The following is a 14,549-nucleotide window of genomic DNA, read 5'->3' on the forward strand; positions in this document are numbered from 1 at the left end:
CACCTTGTATCAGCTGTAATCCAGTCCAGTCCAGTGCTGCCTGCTGAGCAGCACTGACCAACACTGCCTGGGCCCAGGCTTTTATCTCTGAGGCCCCATTATGATGTCAGAAAGCTGGCTCTGGAATCCTGAGGGCTCCACTATGACACGTGCAAAGTTCCGTCTGAACTTTATATAAGACGGTGAGGCTCAGTCAGTCACTCAGTGTTGCCTGAGAGGGCAACACTGCAACAGCCGGCCGCCAGGCTGTCTTTTTTTTGCACAGCTAGTTGCCTCCAGGAGGCCACAAGAGGGAGACAAGGGACTGCAAAATGGAAAATAGGCATCCACCAACTTTACAGACAACTTCTCCTTGCTCCTACAACCTCCATCCTTGCACAGTTTGTTATTCTTCTAGGTAACATAGTAACAAATCCAAATTGCTGCTCTCTTTGTAGGCAAGCAAGGCTTTGTTGCAACTGCAATTCTTACTTCTTCTTGAAATGTAGGGACGACAGTACATTCCATCACATCCATCTAGTGTACACAGGTAGGTCCATTGTGGCGGGCAGGCGAGCGGGCGGGCTGCTTTATTGGCTGTTTGCTGTTCCCCTACTCCACTCCACTATTTGACTGTTGTGCTGCATCAATCAATCAATCAATCAATCAATCAATCAATCAATCAATCAATCAATCAATCAGTGGCTGGCTCAGGTGCAGCTCTTTAACTTACCTAAAAGGGAGGGCGGAGAGAAGACAAGGAAGGTGAATGAGGTGTTCCAATGTGAAATGCCGGAAACACAGAAACACAGACGACACACAACAAGAGGTGGCAATCTATTCATTAATTGCATTTAATCAATGAGCACATTATCACTCATGCATTGTCCAACAGGTGTTGAAATAATGGGATTAAAAGGGGAGATCCCTTCAGAAAGACAGAAACAATAGCAAAGACAAAAAACACTTTTGGAATCTGCTTTTAGTCAACACATAAGGAAAGGGTGCACCGGTCCTGGAAATACTGCAATACCAGGTCAATGCGTGGAGTGGACAGAGCAAGCTCTATTTCCATCTCCCTGTTCTAAAAATCCATTTAATATATGGTCCCCAGATAGGGGACGTATCAGATATTAAACTGATAAGAACAGATACTACACTTGATCTTAGCCAAAAGGCCGAGAAGCGATAACCCGAACGGGCCGCGCGTTGCCCGAGCCTGCCCGATACTGCTGTTCAGCCCTTGCAGCGATTCAGCCTACTTCTAGGCAATTCCATGGGGCCCTGCAGGCTCACACACTCACAGCTACACGGGAGGTGAATAAAGGCCGGAGAGGAAGCCAGACAGGATTTGCTTCTTTTGCTTGCACCACAATGCAGTGCTGAAAGAGGAGGAATCTACATAAAAACGCCTTCCTGGCAACGCCCAAATGCCCTGCTGCCATGCAGATAAACACTGGCAGCGGCAGCAAGTGCATGCCCACAGCCACCCCTTGTTCCTTCACACCTTGTATCAGCTGTAATCCAGTCCAGTCCAGTGCTGCCTGCTGAGCAGCACTGACCAACACTGCCTGGGCCCAGGCTTTTATCTCTGAGGCCCCATTATGATGTCAGAAAGCTGGCTCTGGAATCCTGAGGGCTCCACTATGACACGTGCAAAGTTCCGTCTGAACTTTATATAAGACGGTGAGGCTCAGTCAGTCACTCAGTGTTGCCTGATAGGGCAACACTGCAACAGCCGGCCGCCAGGCTGTCTTTTTTTTGCACAGCTAGTTGCCTCCAGGAGGCCACAAGAGGGAGACAAGGGACTGCAAAATGGAAAATAGGCATCCACCAACTTTACAGACAACTTCTCCTTGCTCCTACAACCTCCATCCTTGCACAGTTTGTTATTCTTCTAGGTAACATAGTAACAAATCCAAATTGCTGCTCTCTTTGTAGGCAAGCAAGGCTTTGTTGCAACTGCAATTCTTACTTCTTCTTGAAATGTAGGGACGACAGTACATTCCATCACATCCATCTAGTGTACACAGGTAGGTCCATTGTGGCGGGCAGGCGAGCGGGCGGGCTGCTTTATTGGCTGTTTGCTGTTCCCCTACTCCACTCCACTATTTGACTGTTGTGCTGCATCAATCAATCAATCAATCAATCAATCAATCAATCAATCAGTGGCTGGCTCAGGTGCAGCTCTTTAACTTACCTAAAAGGGAGGGCGGAGAGAAGACAAGGAAGGTGAATGAGGTGTTCCAATGTGAAATGCCGGAAACACAGAAACACAGACGACACACAACAAGAGGTGGCAATCTATTCATTAATTGCATTTAATCAATGAGCTCATTATCACTCATGCATTGTCCAACAGGTGTTGAAATAATGGGATTAAAAGGGGAGATCCCTTCAGAAAGACAGAAACAATAGCAAAGACAAAAAACACTTTTGGAATCTGCTTTTAGTCAACACATAAGGAAAGGGTGCACCGGTCCTGGAAATACTGCAATACCAGGTCAATGCGTGGAGTGGACAGAGCAAGCTCTATTTCCATCTCCCTGTTCTAAAAATCCATTTAATATATGGTCCCCAGATAGGGGACGTATCAGATATTAAACTGATAAGAACAGATACTACACTTGATCTTAGCCAAAAGGCCGAGAAGCGATAACCCGAACGGGCCGCGCGTTGCCCGAGCCTGCCCGATACTGCTGTTCAGCCCTTGCAGCGATTCAGCTTACTTCTAGGCAATTCCATGGGGCCCTGCAGGCTCACACACTCACAGCTACACGGGAGGTGAATAAAGGCCGGAGAGGAAGCCAGACAGGATTTGCTTCTTTTGCTTGCACCACAATGCAGTGCTGAAAGAGGAGGAATCTACATAAAAACGCCTTCCTGGCAACGCCCAAATGCCCTGCTGCCATGCAGATAAACACTGGCAGCGGCAGCAAGTGCATGCCCACAGCCACCCCTTGTTCCTTCACACCTTGTATCAGCTGTAATCCAGTCCAGTCCAGTGCTGCCTGCTGAGCAGCACTGACCAACACTGCCTGGGCCCAGGCTTTTATCTCTGAGGCCCCATTATGATGTCAGAAAGCTGGCTCTGGAATCCTGAGGGCTCCACTATGACACGTGCAAAGTTCCGTCTGAACTTTATATAAGACGGTGAGGCTCAGTCAGTCACTCAGTGTTGCCTGAGAGGGCAACACTGCAACAGCCGGCCGCCAGGCTGTCTTTTTTTTGCACAGCTAGTTGCCTCCAGGAGGCCACAAGAGGGAGACAAGGGACTGCAAAATGGAAAATAGGCATCCACCAACTTTACAGACAACTTCTCCTTGCTCCTACAACCTCCATCCTTGCACAGTTTGTTATTCTTCTAGGTAACATAGTAACAAATCCAAATTGCTGCTCTCTTTGTAGGCAAGCAAGGCTTTGTTGCAACTGCAATTCTTACTTCTTCTTGAAATGTAGGGACGACAGTACATTCCATCACATCCATCTAGTGTACACAGGTAGGTCCATTGTGGCGGGCAGGCGAGCGGGCGGGCTGCTTTATTGGCTGTTTGCTGTTCCCCTACTCCACTCCACTATTTGACTGTTGTGCTGCATCAATCAATCAATCAATCAATCAATCAATCAATCAATCAATCAGTGGCTGGCTCAGGTGCAGCTCTTTAACTTACCTAAAAGGGAGGGCGGAGAGAAGACAAGGAAGGTGAATGAGGTGTTCCAATGTGAAATGCCGGAAACACAGAAACACAGACGACACACAACAAGAGGTGGCAATCTATTCATTAATTGCATTTAATCAATGAGCTCATTATCACTCATGCATTGTCCAACAGGTGTTGAAATAATGGGATTAAAAGGGGAGATCCCTTCAGAAAGACAGAAACAATAGCAAAGACAAAAAACACTTTTGGAATCTGCTTTTAGTCAACACATAAGGAAAGGGTGCACCGGTCCTGGAAATACTGCAATACCAGGTCAATGCGTGGAGTGGACAGAGCAAGCTCTATTTCCATCTCCCTGTTCTAAAAATCCATTTAATATATGGTCCCCAGATAGGGGACGTATCAGATATTAAACTGATAAGAACAGATACTACACTTGATCTTAGCCAAAAGGCCGAGAAGCGATAACCCGAACGGGCCGCGCGTTGCCCGAGCCTGCCCGATACTGCTGTTCAGCCCTTGCAGCGATTCAGCCTACTTCTAGGCAATTCCATGGGGCCCTGCAGGCTCACACACTCACAGCTACACGGGAGGTGAATAAAGGCCGGAGAGGAAGCCAGACAGGATTTGCTTCTTTTGCTTGCACCACAATGCAGTGCTGAAAGAGGAGGAATCTACATAAAAACGCCTTCCTGGCAACGCCCAAATGCCCTGCTGCCATGCAGATAAACACTGGCAGCGGCAGCAAGTGCATGCCCACAGCCACCCCTTGTTCCTTCACACCTTGTATCAGCTGTAATCCAGTCCAGTCCAGTGCTGCCTGCTGAGCAGCACTGACCAACACTGCCTGGGCCCAGGCTTTTATCTCTGAGGCCCCATTATGATGTCAGAAAGCTGGCTCTGGAATCCTGAGGGCTCAACTATGACACGTGCAAAGTTCCGTCTGAACTTTATATAAGACGGTGAGGCTCAGTCAGTCACTCAGTGTTGCCTGAGAGGGCAACACTGCAACAGCCGGCCGCCAGGCTGTCTTTTTTTTGCACAGCTAGTTGCCTCCAGGAGGCCACAAGAGGGAGACAAGGGACTGCAAAATGGAAAATAGGCATCCACCAACTTTACAGACAACTTCTCCTTGCTCCTACAACCTCCATCCTTGCACAGTTTGTTATTCTTCTAGGTAACATAGTAACAAATTCAAATTGCTGCTCTCTTTGTAGGCAAGCAAGGCTTTGTTGCAACTGCAATTCTTACTTCTTCTTGAAATGTAGGGACGACAGTACATTCCATCACATCCATCTAGTGTACACAGGTAGGTCCATTGTGGCGGGCAGGCGAGCGGGCGGGCTGCTTTATTGGCTGTTTGCTGTTCCCCTACTCCACTCCACTATTTGACTGTTGTGCTGCATCAATCAATCAATCAATCAATCAATCAATCAATCAATCAATCAATCAATCAATCAATCAGTGGCTGGCTCAGGTGCAGCTCTTTAACTTACCTAAAAGGGAGGGCGGAGAGAAGACAAGGAAGGTGAATGAGGTGTTCCAATGTGAAATGCCGGAAACACAGAAACACAGACGACACACAACAAGAGGTGGCAATCTATTCATTAATTGCATTTAATCAATGAGCTCATTATCACTCATGCATTGTCCAACAGGTGTTGAAATAATGGGATTAAAAGGGGAGATCCCTTCAGAAAGACAGAAACAATAGCAAAGACAAAAAACACTTTTGGAATCTGCTTTTAGTCAACACATAAGGAAAGGGTGCACCGGTCCTGGAAATACTGCAATACCAGGTCAATGCGTGGAGTGGACAGAGCAAGCTCTATTTCCATCTCCCTGTTCTAAAAATCCATTTAATATATGGTCCCCAGATAGGGGACGTATCAGATATTAAACTGATAAGAACAGATACTACACTTGATCTTAGCCAAAAGGCCGAGAAGCGATAACCCGAACGGGCCGCGCGTTGCCCGAGCCTGCCCGATACTGCTGTTCAGCCCTTGCAGCGATTCAGCCTACTTCTAGGCAATTCCATGGGGCCCTGCAGGCTCACACACTCACAGCTACACGGGAGGTGAATAAAGGCCGGAGAGGAAGCCAGACAGGATTTGCTTCTTTTGCTTGCACCACAATGCAGTGCTGAAAGAGGAGGAATCTACATAAAAACGCCTTCCTGGCAACGCCCAAATGCCCTGCTGCCATGCAGATAAACACTGGCAGCGGCAGCAAGTGCATGCCCACAGCCACCCCTTGTTCCTTCACACCTTGTATCAGCTGTAATCCAGTCCAGTCCAGTGCTGCCTGCTGAGCAGCACTGACCAACACTGCCTGGGCCCAGGCTTTTATCTCTGAGGCCCCATTATGATGTCAGAAAGCTGGCTCTGGAATCCTGAGGGCTCCACTATGACACGTGCAAAGTTCCGTCTGAACTTTATATAAGACGGTGAGGCTCAGTCAGTCACTCAGTGTTGCCTGAGAGGGCAACACTGCAACAGCCGGCCGCCAGGCTGTCTTTTTTTTGCACAGCTAGTTGCCTCCAGGAGGCCACAAGAGGGAGACAAGGGACTGCAAAATGGAAAATAGGCATCCACCAACTTTACAGACAACTTCTCCTTGCTCCTACAACCTCCATCCTTGCACAGTTTGTTATTCTTCTAGGTAACATAGTAACAAATCCAAATTGCTGCTCTCTTTGTAGGCAAGCAAGGCTTTGTTGCAACTGCAATTCTTACTTCTTCTTGAAATGTAGGGACGACAGTACATTCCATCACATCCATCTAGTGTACACAGGTAGGTCCATTGTGGCGGGCAGGCGAGCGGGCGGGCTGCTTTATTGGCTGTTTGCTGTTCCCCTACTCCACTCCACTATTTGACTGTTGTGCTGCATCAATCAATCAATCAATCAATCAATCAATCAATCAATCAATCAATCAGTGGCTGGCTCAGGTGCAGCTCTTTAACTTACCTAAAAGGGAGGGCGGAGAGAAGACAAGGAAGGTGAATGAGGTGTTCCAATGTGAAATGCCGGAAACACAGAAACACAGACGACACACAACAAGAGGTGGCAATCTATTCATTAATTGCATTTAATCAATGAGCTCATTATCACTCATGCATTGTCCAACAGGTGTTGAAATAATGGGATTAAAAGGGGAGATCCCTTCAGAAAGACAGAAACAATAGCAAAGACAAAAAACACTTTTGGAATCTGCTTTTAGTCAACACATAAGGAAAGGGTGCACCGGTCCTGGAAATACTGCAATACCAGGTCAATGCGTGGAGTGGACAGAGCAAGCTCTATTTCCATCTCCCTGTTCTAAAAATCCATTTAATATATGGTCCCCAGATAGGGGACGTATCAGATATTAAACTGATAAGAACAGATACTACACTTGATCTTAGCCAAAAGGCCGAGAAGCGATAACCCGAACGGGCCGCGCGTTGCCCGAGCCTGCCCGATACTGCTGTTCAGCCCTTGCAGCGATTCAGCCTACTTCTAGGCAATTCCATGGGGCCCTGCAGGCTCACACACTCACAGCTACACGGGAGGTGAATAAAGGCCGGAGAGGAAGCCAGACAGGATTTGCTTCTTTTGCTTGCACCACAATGCAGTGCTGAAAGAGGAGGAATCTACATAAAAACGCCTTCCTGGCAACGCCCAAATGCCCTGCTGCCATGCAGATAAACACTGGCAGCGGCAGCAAGTGCATGCCCACAGCCACCCCTTGTTCCTTCACACCTTGTATCAGCTGTAATCCAGTCCAGTCCAGTGCTGCCTGCTGAGCAGCACTGACCAACACTGCCTGGGCCCAGGCTTTTATCTCTGAGGCCCCATTATGATGTCAGAAAGCTGGCTCTGGAATCCTGAGGGCTCCACTATGACACGTGCAAAGTTCCGTCTGAACTTTATATAAGACGGTGAGGCTCAGTCAGTCACTCAGTGTTGCCTGAGAGGGCAACACTGCAACAGCCGGCCGCCAGGCTGTCTTTTTTTTGCACAGCTAGTTGCCTCCAGGAGGCCACAAGAGGGAGACAAGGGACTGCAAAATGGAAAATAGGCATCCACCAACTTTACAGACAACTTCTCCTTGCTCCTACAACCTCCATCCTTGCACAGTTTGTTATTCTTCTAGGTAACATAGTAACAAATCCAAATTGCTGCTCTCTTTGTAGGCAAGCAAGGCTTTGTTGCAACTGCAATTCTTACTTCTTCTTGAAATGTAGGGACGACAGTACATTCCATCACATCCATCTAGTGTACACAGGTAGGTCCATTGTGGCGGGCAGGCGAGCGGGCGGGCTGCTTTATTGGCTGTTTGCTGTTCCCCTACTCCACTCCACTATTTGACTGTTGTGCTGCATCAATCAATCAATCAATCAATCAATCAATCAATCAATCAATCAATCAGTGGCTGGCTCAGGTGCAGCTCTTTAACTTACCTAAAAGGGAGGGCGGAGAGAAGACAAGGAAGGTGAATGAGGTGTTCCAATGTGAAATGCCGGAAACACAGAAACACAGACGACACACAACAAGAGGTGGCAATCTATTCATTAATTGCATTTAATCAATGAGCTCATTATCACTCATGCATTGTCCAACAGGTGTTGAAATAATGGGATTAAAAGGGGAGATCCCTTCAGAAAGACAGAAACAATAGCAAAGACAAAAAACACTTTTGGAATCTGCTTTTAGTCAACACATAAGGAAAGGGTGCACCGGTCCTGGAAATACTGCAATACCAGGTCAATGCGTGGAGTGGACAGAGCAAGCTCTATTTCCATCTCCCTGTTCTAAAAATCCATTTAATATATGGTCCCCAGATAGGGGACGTATCAGATATTAAACTGATAAGAACAGATACTACACTTGATCTTAGCCAAAAGGCCGAGAAGCGATAACCCGAACGGGCCGCGCGTTGCCCGAGCCTGCCCGATACTGCTGTTCAGCCCTTGCAGCGATTCAGCCTACTTCTAGGCAATTCCATGGGGCCCTGCAGGCTCACACACTCACAGCTACACGGGAGGTGAATAAAGGCCGGAGAGGAAGCCAGACAGGATTTGCTTCTTTTGCTTGCACCACAATGCAGTGCTGAAAGAGGAGGAATCTACATAAAAACGCCTTCCTGGCAACGCCCAAATGCCCTGCTGCCATGCAGATAAACACTGGCAGCGGCAGCAAGTGCATGCCCACAGCCACCCCTTGTTCCTTCACACCTTGTATCAGCTGTAATCCAGTCCAGTCCAGTGCTGCCTGCTGAGCAGCACTGACCAACACTGCCTGGGCCCAGGCTTTTATCTCTGAGGCCCCATTATGATGTCAGAAAGCTGGCTCTGGAATCCTGAGGGCTCCACTATGACACGTGCAAAGTTCCGTCTGAACTTTATATAAGACGGTGAGGCTCAGTCAGTCACTCAGTGTTGCCTGAGAGGGCAACACTGCAACAGCCGGCCGCCAGGCTGTCTTTTTTTTGCACAGCTAGTTGCCTCCAGGAGGCCACAAGAGGGAGACAAGGGACTGCAAAATGGAAAATAGGCATCCACCAACTTTACAGACAACTTCTCCTTGCTCCTACAACCTCCATCCTTGCACAGTTTGTTATTCTTCTAGGTAACATAGTAACAAATCCAAATTGCTGCTCTCTTTGTAGGCAAGCAAGGCTTTGTTGCAACTGCAATTCTTACTTCTTCTTGAAATGTAGGGACGACAGTACATTCCATCACATCCATCTAGTGTACACAGGTAGGTCCATTGTGGCGGGCAGGCGAGCGGGCGGGCTGCTTTATTGGCTGTTTGCTGTTCCCCTACTCCACTCCACTATTTGACTGTTGTGCTGCATCAATCAATCAATCAATCAATCAATCAATCAATCAATCAATAAATCAATCAATCAATCAATCAGTGGCTGGCTCAGGTGCAGCTCTTTAACTTACCTAAAAGGGAGGGCGGAGAGAAGACAAGGAAGGTGAATGAGGTGTTCCAATGTGAAATGCCGGAAACACAGAAACACAGACGACACACAACAAGAGGTGGCAATCTATTCATTAATTGCATTTAATCAATGAGCTCATTATCACTCATGCATTGTCCAACAGGTGTTGAAATAATGGGATTAAAAGGGGAGATCCCTTCAGAAAGACAGAAACAATAGCAAAGACAAAAAACACTTTTGGAATCTGCTTTTAGTCAACACATAAGGAAAGGGTGCACCGGTCCTGGAAATACTGCAATACCAGGTCAATGCGTGGAGTGGACAGAGCAAGCTCTATTTCCATCTCCCTGTTCTAAAAATCCATTTAATATATGGTCCCCAGATAGGGGACGTATCAGATATTAAACTGATAAGAACAGATACTACACTTGATCTTAGCCAAAAGGCCGAGAAGCGATAACCCGAACGGGCCGCGCGTTGCCCGAGCCTGCCCGATACTGCTGTTCAGCCCTTGCAGCGATTCAGCCTACTTCTAGGCAATTCCATGGGGCCCTGCAGGCTCACACACTCACAGCTACACGGGAGGTGAATAAAGGCCGGAGAGGAAGCCAGACAGGATTTGCTTCTTTTGCTTGCACCACAATGCAGTGCTGAAAGAGGAGGAATCTACATAAAAACGCCTTCCTGGCAACGCCCAAATGCCCTGCTGCCATGCAGATAAACACTGGCAGCGGCAGCAAGTGCATGCCCACAGCCACCCCTTGTTCCTTCACACCTTGTATCAGCTGTAATCCAGTCCAGTCCAGTGCTGCCTGCTGAGCAGCACTGACCAACACTGCCTGGGCCCAGGCTTTTATCTCTGAGGCCCCATTATGATGTCAGAAAGCTGGCTCTGGAATCCTGAGGGCTCCACTATGACACGTGCAAAGTTCCGTCTGAACTTTATATAAGACGGTGAGGCTCAGTCAGTCACTCAGTGTTGCCTGAGAGGGCAACACTGCAACAGCCGGCCGCCAGGCTGTCTTTTTTTTGCACAGCTAGTTGCCTCCAGGAGGCCACGAGAGGGAGACAAGGGACTGCAAAATGGAAAATAGGCATCCACCAACTTTACAGACAACTTCTCCTTGCTCCTACAACCTCCATCCTTGCACAGTTTGTTATTCTTCTAGGTAACATAGTAACAAATCCAAATTGCTGCTCTCTTTGTAGGCAAGCAAGGCTTTGTTGCAACTGCAATTCTTACTTCTTCTTGAAATGTAGGGACGACAGTACATTCCATCACATCCATCTAGTGTACACAGGTAGGTCCATTGTGGCGGGCAGGCGAGCGGGCGGGCTGCTTTATTGGCTGTTTGCTGTTCCCCTACTCCACTCCACTATTTGACTGTTGTGCTGCATCAATCAATCAATCAATCAATCAATCAATCAGTGGCTGGCTCAGGTGCAGCTCTTTAACTTACCTAAAAGGGAGGGCGGAGAGAAGACAAGGAAGGTGAATGAGGTGTTCCAATGTGAAATGCCGGAAACACAGAAACACAGACGACACACAACAAGAGGTGGCAATCTATTCATTAATTGCATTTAATCAATGAGCTCATTATCACTCATGCATTGTCCAACAGGTGTTGAAATAATGGGATTAAAAGGGGAGATCCCTTCAGAAAGACAGAAACAATAGCAAAGACAAAAAACACTTTTGGAATCTGCTTTTAGTCAACACATAAGGAAAGGGTGCACCGGTCCTGGAAATACTGCAATACCAGGTCAATGCGTGGAGTGGACAGAGCAAGCTCTATTTCCATCTCCCTGTTCTAAAAATCCATTTAATATATGGTCCCCAGATAGGGGACGTATCAGATATTAAACTGATAAGAACTACATATAAAGCATTGGAAACTGGGGGGGGTGAGGGATCTGTCTCAGCTCGTGGAAGGATCTCATATGATATCATTTGAGATACTTTCCCAAAGGTTTAACTTACCTACTACAGAATTCTATACATATTTCAGAATTAGCCACCTTCTCCGATACCAACATAAACATGAGACCTTTTGCAACAACGCTATATTTCCCATACTATCGAGAAGAGGTAAAGGCTTGAAAGCCATTTACAATTTTATATATGATCACGATTCATTTAACAAAGCATACCCATATGGGGAATGGGAAAAAGAGCTGGGACAGGCCTTTACTCCTGAACAGTGGACAAGAGCTTTTAGTTGGATTAATAAATCAGTACAATGTAGCTCTCATTATGAAGCAGCAATGAAAACTATGCTAAGATGGTACTATACACCTGAACGTCTAAGTAGGATATATCCCAATTCCTCCTGTAGATGTTGGAGAGGATGTGGAGAGAGAGGTACTCTGCTTCATATTCTATGGAAATGCCCAAGGTTGACAACATACTGGCAAGATATCTTCGGTTTGATTTCTTCATTGACCAATCAAGTGGTCTCTAATTCTCCACAAATGGCATTGCTATTGTTAGATATCCATGTGATACCGCCCAGATTGAGGATACTCATATGTAAAATTTTGATCATCGCTAAGACGGTAGTGACAAGATATTGGAAATCTTCTTCCATTCCCACATGCGCGGAAGTCATTTCATCTGTTAATGACACATATACATATGAAAAGATCCTTATGTATGGTTCAGACAAATTTACTACTTTTTCAGGGATATGGGACGAGTGGAAAAACAATCCGCACTGTACAAAAACATGAGAATTGATGTGATACGACTCTGTAATTAAAACAAGAAATTCTTGAAGAAAAGACCTATTGAGTATACTTGAAATGTTATGTTTATTTTATTTTGTTGTTAATGCTGATGAGGGGTGAATACACCTGATCGGTATATGTTCTTTTGATCAATTATCAAAGTATTGACACAGAATTTTATATTCCAATAATTCAACATTATACTTTTTCAGTTTATGTATATGGAAATATGTGGTTATTGATCATATTTGTTCCTTTTGTGTTTGTTTGAAAAAATATCAATAAAAAGATTGAACCATAAACTGATAAGAACAGATACTACACTTGATCTTAGCCAAAAGGCCGAGAAGCGATAACCCGAACGGGCCGCGCGTTGCCCGAGCCTGCCCGATACTGCTGTTCAGCCCTTGCAGCGATTCAGCCTACTTCTAGGCAATTCCATGGGGCCCTGCAGGCTCACACACTCACAGCTACACGGGAGGTGAATAAAGGCCGGAGAGGAAGCCAGACAGGATTTGCTTCTTTTGCTTGCACCACAATGCAGTGCTGAAAGAGGAGGAATCTACATAAAAACACCTTCCTGGCAACGCCCAAATGCCCTGCTGCCATGCAGATAAACACTGGCAGCGGCAGCAAGTGCATGCCCACAGCCACCCCTTGTTCCTTCACACCTTGTATCAGCTGTAATCCAGTCCAGTCCAGTGCTGCCTGCTGAGCAGCACTGACCAACACTGCCTGGGCCCAGGCTTTTATCTCTGAGGCCCCATTATGATGTCAGAAAGCTGGCTCTGGAATCCTGAGGGCTCCACTATGACACGTGCAAAGTTCCGTCTGAACTTTATATAAGACGGTGAGGCTCAGTCAGTCACTCAGTGTTGCCTGAGAGGGCAACACTGCAACAGCCGGCCGCCAGGCTGTCTTTTTTTTGCACAGCTAGTTGCCTCCAGGAGGCCACAAGAGGGAGACAAGGGACTGCAAAATGGAAAATAGGCATCCACCAACTTTACAGACAACTTCTCCTTGCTCCTACAACCTCCATCCTTGCACAGTTTGTTATTCTTCTAGGTAACATAGTAACAAATCCAAATTGCTGCTCTCTTTGTAGGCAAGCAAGGCTTTGTTGCAACTGCAATTCTTACTTCTTCTTGAAATGTAGGGACGACAGTACATTCCATCACATCCATCTAGTGTACACAGGTAGGTCCATTGTGGCGGGCAGGCGAGCGGGCGGGCTGCTTTATTGGCTGTTTGCTGTTCCCCTACTCCACTCCACTATTTGACTGTTGTGCTGCATCAATCAATCAATCAATCAATCAATCAATCAATCAATCAATCAATCAATCAATCAATCAATCAATCAATCAATCAGTGGCTGGCTCAGGTGCAGCTCTTTAACTTACCTAAAAGGGAGGGCGGAGAGAAGACAAGGAAGGTGAATGAGGTGTTCCAATGTGAAATGCCGGAAACACAGAAACACAGACGACACACAACAAGAGGTGGCAATCTATTCATTAATTGCATTTAATCAATGAGCTCATTATCACTCATGCATTGTCCAACAGGTGTTGAAATAATGGGATTAAAAGGGGAGATCCCTTCAGAAAGACAGAAACAATAGCAAAGACAAAAAACACTTTTGGAATCTGCTTTTAGTCAACACATAAGGAAAGGGTGCACCGGTCCTGGAAATACTGCAATACCAGGTCAATGCGTGGAGTGGACAGAGCAAGCTCTATTTCCATCTCCCTGTTCTAAAAATCCATTTAATATATGGTCCCCAGATAGGGGACGTATCAGATATTAAACTGATAAGAACAGATACTACACTTGATCTTAGCCAAAAGGCCGAGAAGCGATAACCCGAACGGGCCGCGCGTTGCCCGAGCCTGCCCGATACTGCTGTTCAGCCCTTGCAGCGATTCAGCCTACTTCTAGGCAATTCCATGGGGCCCTGCAGGCTCACACACTCACAGCTACACGGGAGGTGAATAAAGGCCGGAGAGGAAGCCAGACAGGATTTGCTTCTTTTGCTTGCACCACAATGCAGTGCTGAAAGAGGAGGAATCTACATAAAAACGCCTTCCTGGCAACGCCCAAATGCCCTGCTGCCATGCAGATAAACACTGGCAGCGGCAGCAAGTGCATGCCCACAGCCACCCCTTGTTCCTTCACACCTTGTATCAGCTGTAATCCAGTCCAGTCCAGTGCTGCCTGCTGAGCAGCACTGACCAACACTGCCTGGGCC

General features: G+C 46.8%; 9 non-coding genes and 1 pseudogene across 9 annotated transcripts; all 10 read right to left on the minus strand.

Moving 5' to 3' along the window:
* Positions 1-978: 978 nt before the first annotated feature.
* On the minus strand, positions 979-1,169 carry LOC142690954 (U2 spliceosomal RNA). The gene has a single exon (XR_012859625.1). It is a non-coding gene; the product is annotated as a U2 spliceosomal RNA (small nuclear RNA).
* A 1,276-nt stretch (positions 1,170-2,445) lies between these two features.
* Positions 2,446-2,636, minus strand: LOC142690955 (U2 spliceosomal RNA). Its single transcript, XR_012859626.1, has one exon. It is a non-coding gene; the product is annotated as a U2 spliceosomal RNA (small nuclear RNA).
* Positions 2,637-3,916: 1,280 nt separating this feature from the next.
* Positions 3,917-4,107, minus strand: LOC142690956 (U2 spliceosomal RNA). Its single transcript, XR_012859627.1, has one exon. It is a non-coding gene; the product is annotated as a U2 spliceosomal RNA (small nuclear RNA).
* Positions 4,108-5,403: 1,296 nt separating this feature from the next.
* Positions 5,404-5,594, minus strand: LOC142690957 (U2 spliceosomal RNA). Its single transcript, XR_012859628.1, has one exon. It is a non-coding gene; the product is annotated as a U2 spliceosomal RNA (small nuclear RNA).
* A 1,284-nt stretch (positions 5,595-6,878) lies between these two features.
* LOC142690958 (U2 spliceosomal RNA) lies at positions 6,879-7,069 on the minus strand. The gene has a single exon (XR_012859629.1). It is a non-coding gene; the product is annotated as a U2 spliceosomal RNA (small nuclear RNA).
* Positions 7,070-8,353: 1,284 nt separating this feature from the next.
* On the minus strand, positions 8,354-8,544 carry LOC142690959 (U2 spliceosomal RNA). Its single transcript, XR_012859630.1, has one exon. It is a non-coding gene; the product is annotated as a U2 spliceosomal RNA (small nuclear RNA).
* A 1,300-nt stretch (positions 8,545-9,844) lies between these two features.
* Positions 9,845-10,035, minus strand: LOC142690960 (U2 spliceosomal RNA). The gene has a single exon (XR_012859631.1). It is a non-coding gene; the product is annotated as a U2 spliceosomal RNA (small nuclear RNA).
* A 1,268-nt stretch (positions 10,036-11,303) lies between these two features.
* Positions 11,304-11,491, minus strand: LOC142691027 (U2 spliceosomal RNA). Its single transcript, XR_012859688.1, has one exon. It is a non-coding gene; the product is annotated as a U2 spliceosomal RNA (small nuclear RNA).
* A 1,042-nt stretch (positions 11,492-12,533) lies between these two features.
* On the minus strand, positions 12,534-12,658 carry LOC142691030 (U2 spliceosomal RNA; annotated as a pseudogene).
* Positions 12,659-13,970: 1,312 nt separating this feature from the next.
* LOC142690961 (U2 spliceosomal RNA) lies at positions 13,971-14,161 on the minus strand. Its single transcript, XR_012859632.1, has one exon. It is a non-coding gene; the product is annotated as a U2 spliceosomal RNA (small nuclear RNA).
* Positions 14,162-14,549: the final 388 nt, after the last annotated feature.

This window comes from Rhinoderma darwinii, assembly GCF_050947455.1.
Source record: "Rhinoderma darwinii isolate aRhiDar2 chromosome 5 unlocalized genomic scaffold, aRhiDar2.hap1 SUPER_5_unloc_35, whole genome shotgun sequence".
In the NCBI taxonomy this organism is placed as follows: Eukaryota; Metazoa; Chordata; class Amphibia; order Anura; family Rhinodermatidae; genus Rhinoderma; species Rhinoderma darwinii.